This window comes from Balaenoptera musculus, chromosome 19, assembly GCF_009873245.2.
Source record: "Balaenoptera musculus isolate JJ_BM4_2016_0621 chromosome 19, mBalMus1.pri.v3, whole genome shotgun sequence".
NCBI classification, from domain to species: domain Eukaryota; kingdom Metazoa; phylum Chordata; class Mammalia; order Artiodactyla; family Balaenopteridae; genus Balaenoptera; species Balaenoptera musculus.
Window position 1 is genome coordinate 18105652 of NC_045803.1, and position 12793 is coordinate 18118444.

Sequence of the window (12793 nt, forward strand, 5' to 3'; positions counted from 1 at the left end):
CAAAAAAGCCGTTTAAAAAAGTGTGGAGAAACACAGAGGCCACGTGTGACCCAGGTATTGCCACCAAAGTTGGGTTGGTGTCCTTGGGCAAGTCACTGAAGAATCCTCAGCTGTGGAGATAATACTGCCCTCGCAGGACTTAAGAGACAGCGAAAACTTATGTATAGCATATGACACTTGGCTAGGCGTTCTGTTGTTCCGCCATGTGAGGTGGAAGTGTGGTAGGCAGCCTGCAATAAACTTCAAGCTCCAGCACATTTTTGGGTACGTGACTTTAAGCAAGTTCTTTACCTTCTCTGTTTCACTGTCAGCTGCAGAGAGTATTAAAGTGACACAATACATGGAACTAGCGTAGTGCCAGGTACACAGGAGGAGAGGAGGCGTCAGTAGCGTTAGACTGGTTGCTAACTGGCTGGTTGCTGGAATCCGGCGGAGGGCCGTGGCAGGAAAGTTCTGGGTTGGGGGCCGGTAATGCTGGGAGGCTCAAGACGGGTGGAACAGGAGCTGTGGCAAAAGCGACATCCAGAAGCCGCGGCGAACACCTGAGCAGCGTAACAAGTAACCCAACCTCCGATGCAACCAAGAAACCACCGACACCTCCCAACCTGCCCCGCGGCTTCGGGCGCAGGCGCAGTGAAGTGGGCGGGGGGGGGAGGGCGCAGTGAGGTTCGGCCCCGAGGGTAGGTAGGCGTGGCCTGAGTCATCTTCCCGCCTCCGCCGCAGGAGGCGCCGGTGCTGGGTTCTGAGCGACAGTCCGCCCGCGGGTGAGTGTGGGGGGGGCTGTTGCGGGCGCCCGGGGTTGTTCACACCAACTGGTTTGCTGAAGGGAAGGCAGGGTGTTGCCGGTGCTGAGTGGAATGATCTTCTCCGGTTCCCTCAACTCAATTAGGACCGAGCCCCTGAGTCCCGCCGCGAGTGGGACAACTACGCGGGAGGTGCTCTCCGCGTCCTCTCGCCGGCTTCAGGAGCGCTGTTGAAAAAGAAGTGCAGCACTTGGGTGGTTTGCTTCTTCCTGGGTGGGGAGTTTTCGGTTTAAATACAGTTGTTCCTTCCCGACCTAATATAGTATATGAGTGTGTGAGGAAACTGAGGCACAGAGAAGAAAGGTTGCCTCCCAAAGATTTCACACCTGTTAAGGGGCAGAGTCAGTCAAGGTAGGAATCTCCACAGCCTGGCTTCAGAGCTTCTGCTCTTCTTGACTATTTAGTATTGCCTCTAGGCTAGTTCCTTGTCAAACTGTAGTTAGACATTTACTTCAATTGCTTAAGAAAAGAAAGGAATAAAATGTCTGGATCCTGGATACTAATTTGCTTCCCTCATAGATGAGGCAAAGGTTACTCAGGGCAACCTGATGTGTTCATTCATACTTGAATTAAAAAAGACATGGATTACAGGGAGATCAGCTCGGTGCTTTGTGACCACCTAGAGGGGTGGGATAGGGACGGTGGGAGGGAGCCGCAAGAGGGAGGGGATATGGGCATATATGTATACATATTCCTGATTCACTTTGTTATACAGCAGGAACTAACACAACATTGTAAGGCAATTATACTCCAATAAAGATGTTAAAAAAAAATCAATAGGTTTCCATTTCCAAAGAAAGGGAGAAAAAATCATATTCACAATAATATAAAAAACCATAAACTTCTCAGCAATAAACTTAATGAAAAATGTGAAAGACTCTTACATGTAAATCTATAAATGTTATTGACTGAATAGAAGAAGACCTGAATAAATGGAACATCAAACTTTTAATGACACACACAAAAAAAGACATGGATTAGGAAATTGCTATTTTATTTGCCATCAAGCTATGAAAAACTTAGTGGTCCAAAACACTCCTCATTTCATTTTTGTCTTAAAGGAGTCAAATCTGTATGTGAGAATACCTGCAATTTTATGGTAATTTTTATCCATTCCTTAGAGTTACAGCACCTCCCCTTAAAGAGGAGACCCATCTTCACTTCCAGCCAGCCCCATGGTCCTCTCCAGGGCTGCACTGTAGCTGCTGGCCTGCTGAGTAGACTCATAAGTAGCCATGACCATCAGACATCTCCTGGTGCTCGGCAGGCTGCTAAGTTTTGTTTCTCCACTGTAGTACTTGTTGAACACTTTAGGAACAAGAATAAAAACTCTCAATAAATGACAAACCAAAGCATAAACTTCCATTACAAAATAGCATACTACTACTTATCTTCTACATAGGCCAAGCATTGTAGATGGACTTTAGAGGTTCTGGTTATGTTCAGTTTCAGTGGTATATGTTTTGTATGTTGTCAGGAGTAGATACACAGCTTTATGGATGTGTTTTCTATTTCCTTCCTGCCTAGTGGTTTTATGGACGTATAGTTGCCATCACATGTTGTTCCCTGCCCACCCCCAGCCCAGAACCAGATCTTCTTATGATATTTTGCTGTTCTTGTTTTCTGATCATATTGGGAATCTCGGATCCAGCTTGTCTTGGATTCTCTGTTCCTCACCTCCCCAGGCCCATGGCTACCTGTGACATCAGGACACCTAGCCCCAGTTGGCAGCTGTCTTTTTCAGCTTCTTTTTAAGAGGAAGGGCCTCAAGCCTCGAGTTTGGCATGGGACTCTATTCTTTTTTTTTTTTTTTAAATATTAATTAATTAATTTATTTATTTTGGCTGTGTTGGGTCTTCGTTTCTGTGTGAGGGCTTTCTCTAGTTGCGGCAAGTGGGGGCCACTCTTCATCGCGGTGCGCGGGCCTCTCACTATCATGGCCTCTCTTGTTGAGCACAGGCTCCAGACGCGCAAGCTCAGTAATTGTGGCTCACGGGCCCAGCCGCTCCACGGCATGTGGGATCTTCCCAGACCAGGGCTCGAACCCGTGTCCCCTGCATTAGCAGGCAGATTCTCAACCACTGCGCCACCAGGGAAGCCCGGGACTCTATTCTTGCAGCGAGCATGACTTCTTTCCCCCAGTGGAATTGAGTGCCTGGCTGCCAGTGCTGGCCTCCATCCCTAGGCCCCAGTAGCCCTGGGGCTGCCCTTCTGCCACCGCTGTGTACCTATATCTGTACCTTGTCTACTGAGATACTTTTCTTATTCTTGAGCCCAAATGTGGCTTATTGATTTTCTCTTTTTATATTTTATCACTCATTGTAAGCTCCCAGAAGACAGGAACCGTCAGTTTTGTTCATCACTTTATCTCTAGCATTCAGAATGGAACCTGACACATAGTAGGTATCCAATAAATATTCATTGGATAAATAAATGATTGAAATGCTTTGTTTTGAAAAAGCGTGAACTTAGGAGTCATCCAGAAGTGGAATTTGACATGTTCTCCCAGATGTGCATTCTGAAGAGCAAAATAATGGTAGAATTCCAATATTAACCTCTAATTCTCTCTTTTTTAAAACAAGCTTCCCACTTTTATCTTTGTTTCATATCTAATAGATTTACTCTATGATTTCATAAAGATATCTGAAAAGTATAATCAGATTCTTTTCACTAGCAGTATATTTCTGTAGAATGGAGAATTCTGTTTAAAACTTATAATGCTATCAGGTTTTTATTGTACCAGCTATCAATTTCTGGATAACAAACTGCCCCCCACAAGTGAGTTAAAACAACAGTCATTTTGTAATTGTTTTTGCAGTTTTGTGGGCCAGGAATTCAGACAGAACGCAGTGAGGAAGATTCCTTTATATGTACTCCATGATGTCTCAGACCTCAGCTGGGAGCTGGCTGGGCATCTCTCTCTACTGATGTAGTCTCACAGCCTCTTTACATGTGTCTCTAGCACAGTGACCTTAGGATAGTTGGAATTTTTACATGGTGGCTGAGGACTCCAAGAGCCACTGTTTCAAGACACAAGAAATGGAAATGGAAGCTGCTTGTCCTTAAGGGCTGGGCCCAGAAACTTGCATGGCATCACTCCTACAGTATTCTATTGGTCAAAGCAGTTATAGAACTTGCCCAAATTTAAGGAGAGGTAACAAACATCCCACCTTTAATGGGAGGAATGTCAATTCATGACCATCTTTAAAAAAAATAAATAAATAAATAAATAATTAATTTTTGGCTGTGTTGGGTCTTCATTGCTGTGCGCAGGCTTTCTTTTTAGTTGCGGCTAGTGGGGGGCTACTCTTTGTTGTGGTGCGCAGGCCTCTCATTAAGGTGGCTTCTCTTGTTGTGGAGCATGGGCTCTAGATGCACAGGCTTCAGTAGTTGTGGCACATGGGCTCAGTAGTTGTGGCTCGAGGGCTCTAGAGTGCAGGCTCAGTGGTTGTGGCGCATGGGCTTAGTTGCTCCACGGTGTGTGGGATCTTCCCAGACCAGGGCTCGAACCCGTGTCCCCTGCGTTGGCAGGTGGATTCTTTTTTTTTTTTTTTTTGAGAGGTGGGCATTTTTTTTTTAAATTTTATTTATTTATTTATTCATTCATTTATTTATTTATTGGCTGTGTTGGGTCTTCGTTTCTGTGGGAGGGCTTCCTCTAGCAGCGGCAAGCGGGGGCCACTCCTCATCGCGGTGCGCGGGCCTCTCACCATCGCGGCCTCTCCTGTTGCGGAGCGCAGGTTCCAGACGCGCAGGCTCAGTAGTTGTGGCTCACGGGCCTAGTTGCTCTGCGGCATGTGGGATCTTCCCAGACCAGGGCTCGAACCCGTGTCCCCTGCATTGGCAGGCAGACTCTCAACCACTGCGCCACCAGGGAAGCCCAAGGTGGGCATTTTTATTTCTGTTTTACTGATGAAGCCAAGTGAGACGCAAGCATTGATCAACTTACCCAAAGTCACTCAGCTAAGAAACACTCAGATCCAGTCTGCCAAACACCCATGCCTCTGCTCACTGGCCCCTCCAGGTTTGCAGCTGCCATGTCTTCTTTCAGGACCACTCTCATCCCGGCCGGTGGATTCTTAACCACTGCTCCACCAGGGAAGCCCTATGACCATCTTTAATCCGCCACATTGAATATTAGAAAAATATTTTAGGAAGAAGGCATCCCAGAGGTAATATCTTCTAATCTGCCATGCTCTGGACATTTCTTTTATAAATAGCATCCCCCCAAAAAACAGTTCAACTTATGCTTGAACATTTTCAATGAGGTGAAAGTAAGTCTTTGTTTTGGTATTAGATCAGCCTCTGATGTTAACTTTGAGATAAAGGGAATACTAAAAAAAAAGGACAGTTAATTTAATTACTAGGAGTCCTCATTTTTTAGCTAATCTTTTTGAAGTTTGTAATACAAAACTCCAATTAAAGTAACAGGTACATGGTGATATCCAGGGAAAGTGAGAATCTCCGAGATGCTGAAAATCTGAAACATGCAGGGTGTTAATGTGTTGGATGTGAGTCCTCTAAGTTGCATTTAAAGTGGAGAAAACCTGTTAAGAGGCAACAGCTGTAATCTTAAAGGGAGGTGACACAGTCCTGACAGTCGAAGAAGGCAGCCAGTGTGGACCTTGTCACCTCTCTTTAAGATTACAGCTATTGAGGCTGAATGGGCAGGACTTTTGTGCCTGGGTGTGAGAGAGGAGGGGAAGGAAGAGCCACTTCCAGGCTCTGAGTCCTGGTGGCTGGAGATGGAGACTCCTTTCAATGAGGCAGATAGGGAAGAGGATGAGCATTTGTTACTGGACTGAGGTGATTTTGAAATCCAGGTTATCACAGGTGAAGTTGAGACATGAACACATAGTTCACCAGATAGAAAACGAGGACTGCCAGACCTCTAATTGGGGATTAGATGACTTTGGACATCAAATCCCTTGGGCATATTCATAGACTAGACCGGGTAGCTCTTGGCTTGTTGTTCTCCCAGGGGTTTAGATATTCTTTTACAGGTAGTGTAAATCTGTTGAAGAAGTTTTAGTGAAGGAGTGACATAATAAATCAAGAATTTTAGGAAGATCACTCTGTTGGCATTGTAGAGAGTTAATGAGGAAAGGCTAAGTCCAGTTGTAGGTCTACTTCATTAGTCCAGAAGTATGAACTAAGCCTGGGTCTTTAGTGATGGAAATGAGGGGACAAATTTGAGAGTTATTTACAAGATGGACTCTGAAGAGTTTGGATATAGAGTAGATGAAGGTGGCAGGAACAGGGAGAGAGAAATCTAGGATGAGTTGGGCTTGAAGAATACTAAATAGATGGTGATGTGTTAACTAAGATAAAAAGTAGGAGGAAAAAGTTTGGAAAGAAGAATGATGAGTTTGACTCTTTAACTTAATCTGGGTATAATTTATGTATAGTGAAATGCATAGATCTTAAGAGTACAGTTCAATCAAATTTTTTTTTTTTGTCTGTACCACGTGGCTTGTGGGATCTTAGTTCCCTGACCAGGGATTGAACCCAGGCCTGCGGCAGTGAAAGCGCTGAGTCCTAACCACTGGATCGCCAGTTTTGACAAATGCATATACCCATGTAACTCACAGCCCTATCAAGATACAGAGCATTTCCATCACTCTCAGAGAGTTCTCTTGTGCCCCTTTTCAGTCAATCCCACCTCCAGAAACAACCATTACTGTTTTCTATCACCATAGATTAGTTTTGCCTGGGTTAGACTTTCTGTGGAAATATGTGCTATATACTATTCTGTGTCTGGTTTTCTTACTCAGCATAGCGTTGTTGAGATTAATCTATGCTGTTATGTGTATCAATTCATTCCATTTTACTCCGAGTAGTTTTCTACTACTGCCTAACAGTTTTTCAAAGTGTTTGTACCATTATACACTCTACCAGCAAAATATGAGCGTTCCAGGTGTTCCTTATCTTTACCAACACTCGATGTTGTCAGTCTTTTTCATTTTAACTATTCTAATGGGTGTGCAGAGATATTTCATTGTGGTTAATTTGCATTTTTCTGATGATTTATGAAGTTGAGACCTTTTTCATGTGCTCACTGGCCATTTGTTAACTATCTACTAAAGCCCTTTTGAAAAAATTAGAGTGTTTATCATTGAGTCGTAGAAGTTCTTTATATATTCTAGATACAGATCTTTGTCAGATACATACATGTATTGAGAATATTTCCCCCAATCTGTAGCTTGCCTATTTGTATTCGTAATGAAGTGAGTGTTAAGTCCTGTATCCTGGGAAAGTGCTAGCAAATGGATAAACTCTCCCTCCTTCAACTTTTGTTCCAGTCCTCTTGATTAAGCACTCTAGAATCCAATCTCACACGTGCTTTCCTGGTCTTTGCTGGTACATGCTGGGTAGGTTTTATGGCTCCTTTGGGGTATAGTTTCTTTCCTCCCTTATCAGCTTCGGTGGGTTCTAATGTGACTTAATCTTAATTTTAAGATTAAATCACAGGCTTGGGATTAAAATCCTGGTAGCCAGGAAGGGCAGATCCTGAGGATCCACACCCCCACTGAGATGGGCTTGGCTGGGTGACCATTGTCTTGTTGGGGAGCAGCTTCTGCATCATCTCCAAGCAAGCAGGGGGACAAGAGGTTAGCTCTTTTTAAAAAAATTATTACTTTGTTAATTTTCTTTATTTTTTTGGCTGCATCGTGTCTTAGTTGCAGCATGCGGGATCTTTGTTGAGGCGCGTGGGACCTTTCGTTGTGGTGCGCAGGCTTCTCTCTAGTTGTGGCGTGGGCTTCTGTCTGGTTGTGGCATGTGGGTTTTCTCTCTCTAGCTGTAGCACGCAGGCTCCAGGGCATGTGGGCTCTGTAGCTGTGGTACGTGGGCTCCAGAGCACATGGGCTCTGTAGTTTGCAGCTTGCGGGCTCTCTCGTTGAGGTGCATGAGCTCAGCGGTTGTGGCATGTGGGCTTAGTTGCCCTGCGGCATGTGGGATCTTAGTTCCCTGACCAGGGATCGAACCCGCGTTCCCTGCATGGGAAGGTGGATTCTTTACCACTGGACCACCAGGGAAGTCCCAAGAGGTTAGCTCTTAATGGGTTCAGAGGGTTCATGGAAATCTAGGAATTCAAGATTTTCAGGGACTTCAATCCAGATAACTCCATCTAATTTTTTCCAACTGGGCCCTGACCTTGGTGCAGCAGACCTACCTTCACTGGGAATTTATCCTTCTTTAGAGTTTGGCTGTTTTGACGGTTAAGTCTTGAGCCTGGTCCCCCATTTCTCTGCCTTCCCACGGAGGAGATGAGAGCCTATTTGTATACTACCAAGGAGGCTGTGGTGGTTTTAAGATATGTCCACAAATCCTTTGATACTCCTCCCTTCAAGAGATGGAGCCTAATTCCTCTCTTGTGGAGTGTGGGCAAGGCTTGGCTATTTCTAACAAATAAGATAAAGTGGAAGTAATGTTGTACATTTCAGAAACTAGGTCATAAAAGGCACAGAGCTTCTTCCTTGCTGGTTTTCTCGATTTGCTTGCTCTGGAGGAAGTCAGCCAACAAGCCATGAGGAAACTCAGGTGACTGATGGAGAAATCCTTGAGTTGAGGAACTGAGGCCTCATACCAACAGCCACATGAGTGAGTTGGAAGCAGATCCTTCAGCCCCAATCAAGTCTTTAGATGACTGTAGCCCCATCTGATATCTTTTATTGTTGTTGTTGTTGTGTGTGTGTGTGTTTTGGTTGTGAGATATTGGGTTGGAAGTATGCTCATTTTACTAATACAGGCAACTCTAACTTTAATGAAAATTGTTTTGATGTACAGATAAAAGGAGGGCATGTTGGAAGAGTAAGAAAAAAATAGTAAATTAAAGGTAAACTTTGAAATACTGGGCACCAAAGATGTTCTAGAATGAGAAACTCAAAGATAATGGTAAAACAGGGGTCAGTAAACCATGGTCTGTGGGTTGACAGCCTGTTTTTTTTTTCTTTAAGTAAACTTCAGATATTATGATATTATTACAGTGGTACAGTTTTTAATTTATAACTTTTTTGAGATATATTTCACATACCATACAATTCACCCATTAAAAGTATAAAGTGCATGATTGTTTAGTATACCTACAGAGTTGTACAACCATTACCACAATCTAATTTTTAGAATATTTCCAACACCCCAAAATGAAACCCCATACACGTTAGCAGTCACTCTCAATTCCTGCTCAACCACTTGACCTGTTTCTAAGGGTTTACCTATTCCAGATCTCTGCTCATTGAGTTCTGCAGATCTTCCAAATGTTAACATGTTTCATTATACAAAAACAAAACAAAAAAGCCCTACAATGATTACTCCTACCACTGACCTATCAGAAGAGTCTTAAGTAGTGGGAAACTGTCAAGCTCTTTGTGTCAGGTATAAGTTTTCCAGAATAATTTTTGTTGAAAGCTTGAATTTTTTATTGCCATTGAATACTGTCAGTTGTTTTCCTTGAAGTAATAGGCTCACTTAGTTCATTTTTGAGGAAATGTGTGCCAGATACCCAAGACTGAATAACCACATCTTGTCAATCATTCTTTTAAGTAAAAATGACATTCTATCAAAAGAGTGGCTACATCGGCTTACAACTCAGATTTTCACACAAGTACTTTTCCTCAAGCCTCAAGACAACCATTGTACTTCAGTGTGTAATAGAAGTGCCTCATGCATACTTCCTATTTCATCACACATTACATATTATATTAAAATATTAAAAAGATGTATGTTCAAGGGCAAGATTTAATAAAGTTAATAATAGGGAATTCCCTGGGGGTCCAGTGGTTAGGACTCTGCACTTTCACTGCTAAGGGCGTGGGTTCGATCCCTGGTTGGGGAGCTAAGATCCCACAAGGTCTGCCACGTGGCAAAAAAAAAAATTTAATATTTACTGTTCATCAAGAACATTCTTTAGTGAAGCTGTTTTTGTTTTTTTTCTTTGTAATCTTTTATTTATTTATTTATTTTTAAAAATATTTTTTATTTTTGGCTGTGTTGGGTCTTTGTTTCTGTGCGAGAGCTTTCTTTAGTTGCGGCAAGCGGGGGCCACTCTTCATCGCAGTGCGCGGGCCTCTCACTGTCGCGGCCTCTCCTGTTGCGGAGCACAGGCTCCAGACGCGCAGGCTCAGTAGTTGTGGCTCACGGGCCCAGTTGCTCCGCGGCATGTGGGATCTTCCCAGGCCAGGGCTTGAACCCGTGTGCATTAGCAGGCAGATTCTCAACCATTGCGCCACCAGGGAAGCCCCGTGAAGCTGTTTTTTTCTGTTTGGTTTTTGTTTTTGTTGTTTTCAATGTGAGGGTGTGGCTGTGAAGAATACAATGACTCTAATAGTTTGGTGCCACTGCCTTGATTTGTGCTAAGGTGTCAACTCCCTTCCAGTCATATCTGCTCCCCCTCACCTGGGGGTAGATAGCCTCTCTCCTAATTTCTAATATGATAGATAAGTTTTGCCTGTTTTTGAACTTTATATAAATGGAATCAGAGTCTGTACTTTTTTCTGTCTAGCTTCTTCACTCAACATTATGTTTGTGAGATTCACATGTATGTTGTTGTTGCAGTTTGTTTATTCTCATTACAATTTTATATTTTCCTCGTATAAATATTTACCCCTTCTGTTGTAGATAGACATTTGAGTTATGACTTTTCTGGCAGGGGGGTTTTGGCTAATATATGAGTATTGTACCTGTCTTTTGATGAACATTTGCACGTCTCTGTTGGCATTTACCTAGGAGTAGAATTTCTAGGTTGTGTTGATCTTTAAAATAAAACAGCCAGTATTTTACCAGCAAAATGGGTTTATTTGGGAATAGTAGAAGAATTGCCATTCAGGATGTGCGAGCTATGGCAAAACCATAGGCAAGTCTGGCAAAGGAGAGGAATGTTACTTTCTGGAGGAAAAAGGAGGAAGTTGGGAGGAGCTGCTTTGAAAGAAAGTCCATTGGAGGAAAGAGAGAATTCAGGGTGGTGATGGTTTCTTTTAGTTGAGTGGTGGTAGTTTCTCACCCTGGGGCTGTTATTGGGCAAGGAAAAGATCTTCTTTCCTCTTTTGGAGTAGCAAAGTAGTAATCTTCCTGTTGGAGATCTAAGTTACCTGTCTTCCTGTTTGGGGTTGGCAGACAGCAGTGAGGGCTAGTGCTCGAGAGCTCCCCCTTCAGGGCTTCGGGCTTCATTTTAAATGGGGGTTTCCCTTTAGTAATTTTCACGGTTGTAAAGTATGTGTATATTCAACTTTAGCAACTACTGCTTATTGATTTTCTATGATTTTTTTGAAATAATGAAAGTAGAGTGGAGAAACAACTTTGATTTATAGTCATCCCCCAGTATCCATGGGGGATTGGTTCCAGGACCCCCTACTGATACCCAAATCCGTGGACACTCAAGTCCCTTATATAAAATGGTGTAGTATTTGCATATTACCTATGTACATCCTCCTGTGTACTTTAAATCATCTCTAGATTACTTAAAATACCTAATGCAGTGTAAATACTATGTAAATAGTTGTAAATACAATGTAAATACTATGTAAATATTACCAGCATGCAGCAAATTCAAGTTTTGCTTTTTGGAACTTCTGGAATTTTTTTTATTTGTTTGTTTCTGAATATTTTCAATCTGCAGTTGGTTGAATCTGTGGATGTGGAACCCATGGATATGGAGAGCTGACTGTATATATAGCAAAATAAAAGATGTAAAAATTTGTACTAGATTGGAGAGGCAGTTTGGGGCTATACTGTTCAGAGCCTGAATGCCATGTGAAGGCAAGGTGGGCTGGGTAGTACAGTGAAGATGGGGCTAGGTTGACTCTTGTGTCCACTACTTACATTCTTTGTTACCTTTGCCAAGTCTCTTCAAATTCTTTAACCTTAGTTTCCTCATGTATAAAATGGGGATAGTACTTATCTAGAAGGGTTCATCAATTATTTATTTTGAAGATTAAATAAATAATGGGTGAAAACTGCTTAGAAGACAACCTGTTACCTAAGACACTCCCCCCAATATGAATTTCTTTCAAAGGATTTTATATGGAGATTTTAGGAGATACTGATAATATTTGAGCAGGAAAATATATCGTTAACTGTTATGTCCTTTAAAATGTTTAATAAAATAAAGGCAAGTCTGAGAATGAAGAATTAGAATTGTAATCTCCTCCTTTTCTGCTGGTGGGTTTATTTTATGCCAAGCACAGAGTGGGAGTGGGCTTCTTTCTCAAGATGCTGTTTTGCAGAATGCACAGACTCGCTCCCGTATTTACAGTGCTTTGAAGAGTAAAAACAACTTATTCTCATCACATAGTAATGGCATTTCAGCATTCTTCTTTTTGTAGCATCTGCCTCAGAGGAGGAGGGCCTAAAAGGTAAAGAGTAGAGACCAAGATGCAAATAGTTGTTCTTTGTCTCAGCTGTAAAGAGCTGACCATTGCTGTCACAGCCTAAGAAAGGCAAAGCAGAAGAATCTGAAGCCCCAAAGTCCTAGGACCTAATAGCATGAGCACTGACGTCAGGTGTAAGGAGAGGGTAAGGAACAGTGTCAGGATCTTTACATTATACTCACAGATCTCATTAAAAAAAAATTAACAAGCGCACCTGACTAGAACAAAATGAGGTAGCCTAGAGATGCTGGTGTGTCGTCTGGATGTTGGGGAGGAGGGAACAGAATGGAGGGAGCAGAGCCTGCTTGCCCACTGGATACAGGCTGAGTGAAGACTTGTCTTCTTTAGCCTCATTGTGAAGCAGAGCTTAAAGGTGTCAGCCTGTGATTTGGTTGTCTGTGGTCTCTTCCAATTAAACAAGGTTTGTGCAACAGTGAGCAATCCTGGAAATGTTCATCCAGAAACTGTTGTTGGGGGTAACTCTGTTCTCAAAGCTTGTGTAAAGAAAAAAGGAAAGCTCCCTACAAGGAGGCCAAGTGGATTAGTGAGAGCTTCCTCTCATCCTCAGTCTCACACCATGCCAGAATAATCTCCCTAAAATACCACATTGATCATGGGAAAGCC

General features: G+C 42.8%; 1 long non-coding RNA gene across 1 annotated transcript in view; it reads left to right on the forward strand.

Annotated features, from left to right (window-relative positions):
* The first annotated feature begins 714 nt into the window (after nt 1-714).
* Nucleotides 715-12793, forward strand: part of LOC118885897 — a 132786-nt gene continuing 120707 nt past the window's right edge. The window contains exon 1 of the long non-coding RNA XR_005017578.1: nt 715-764. This is a non-coding gene — a long non-coding RNA (uncharacterized LOC118885897). The remainder of the gene's footprint in view (nt 765-12793) is intronic.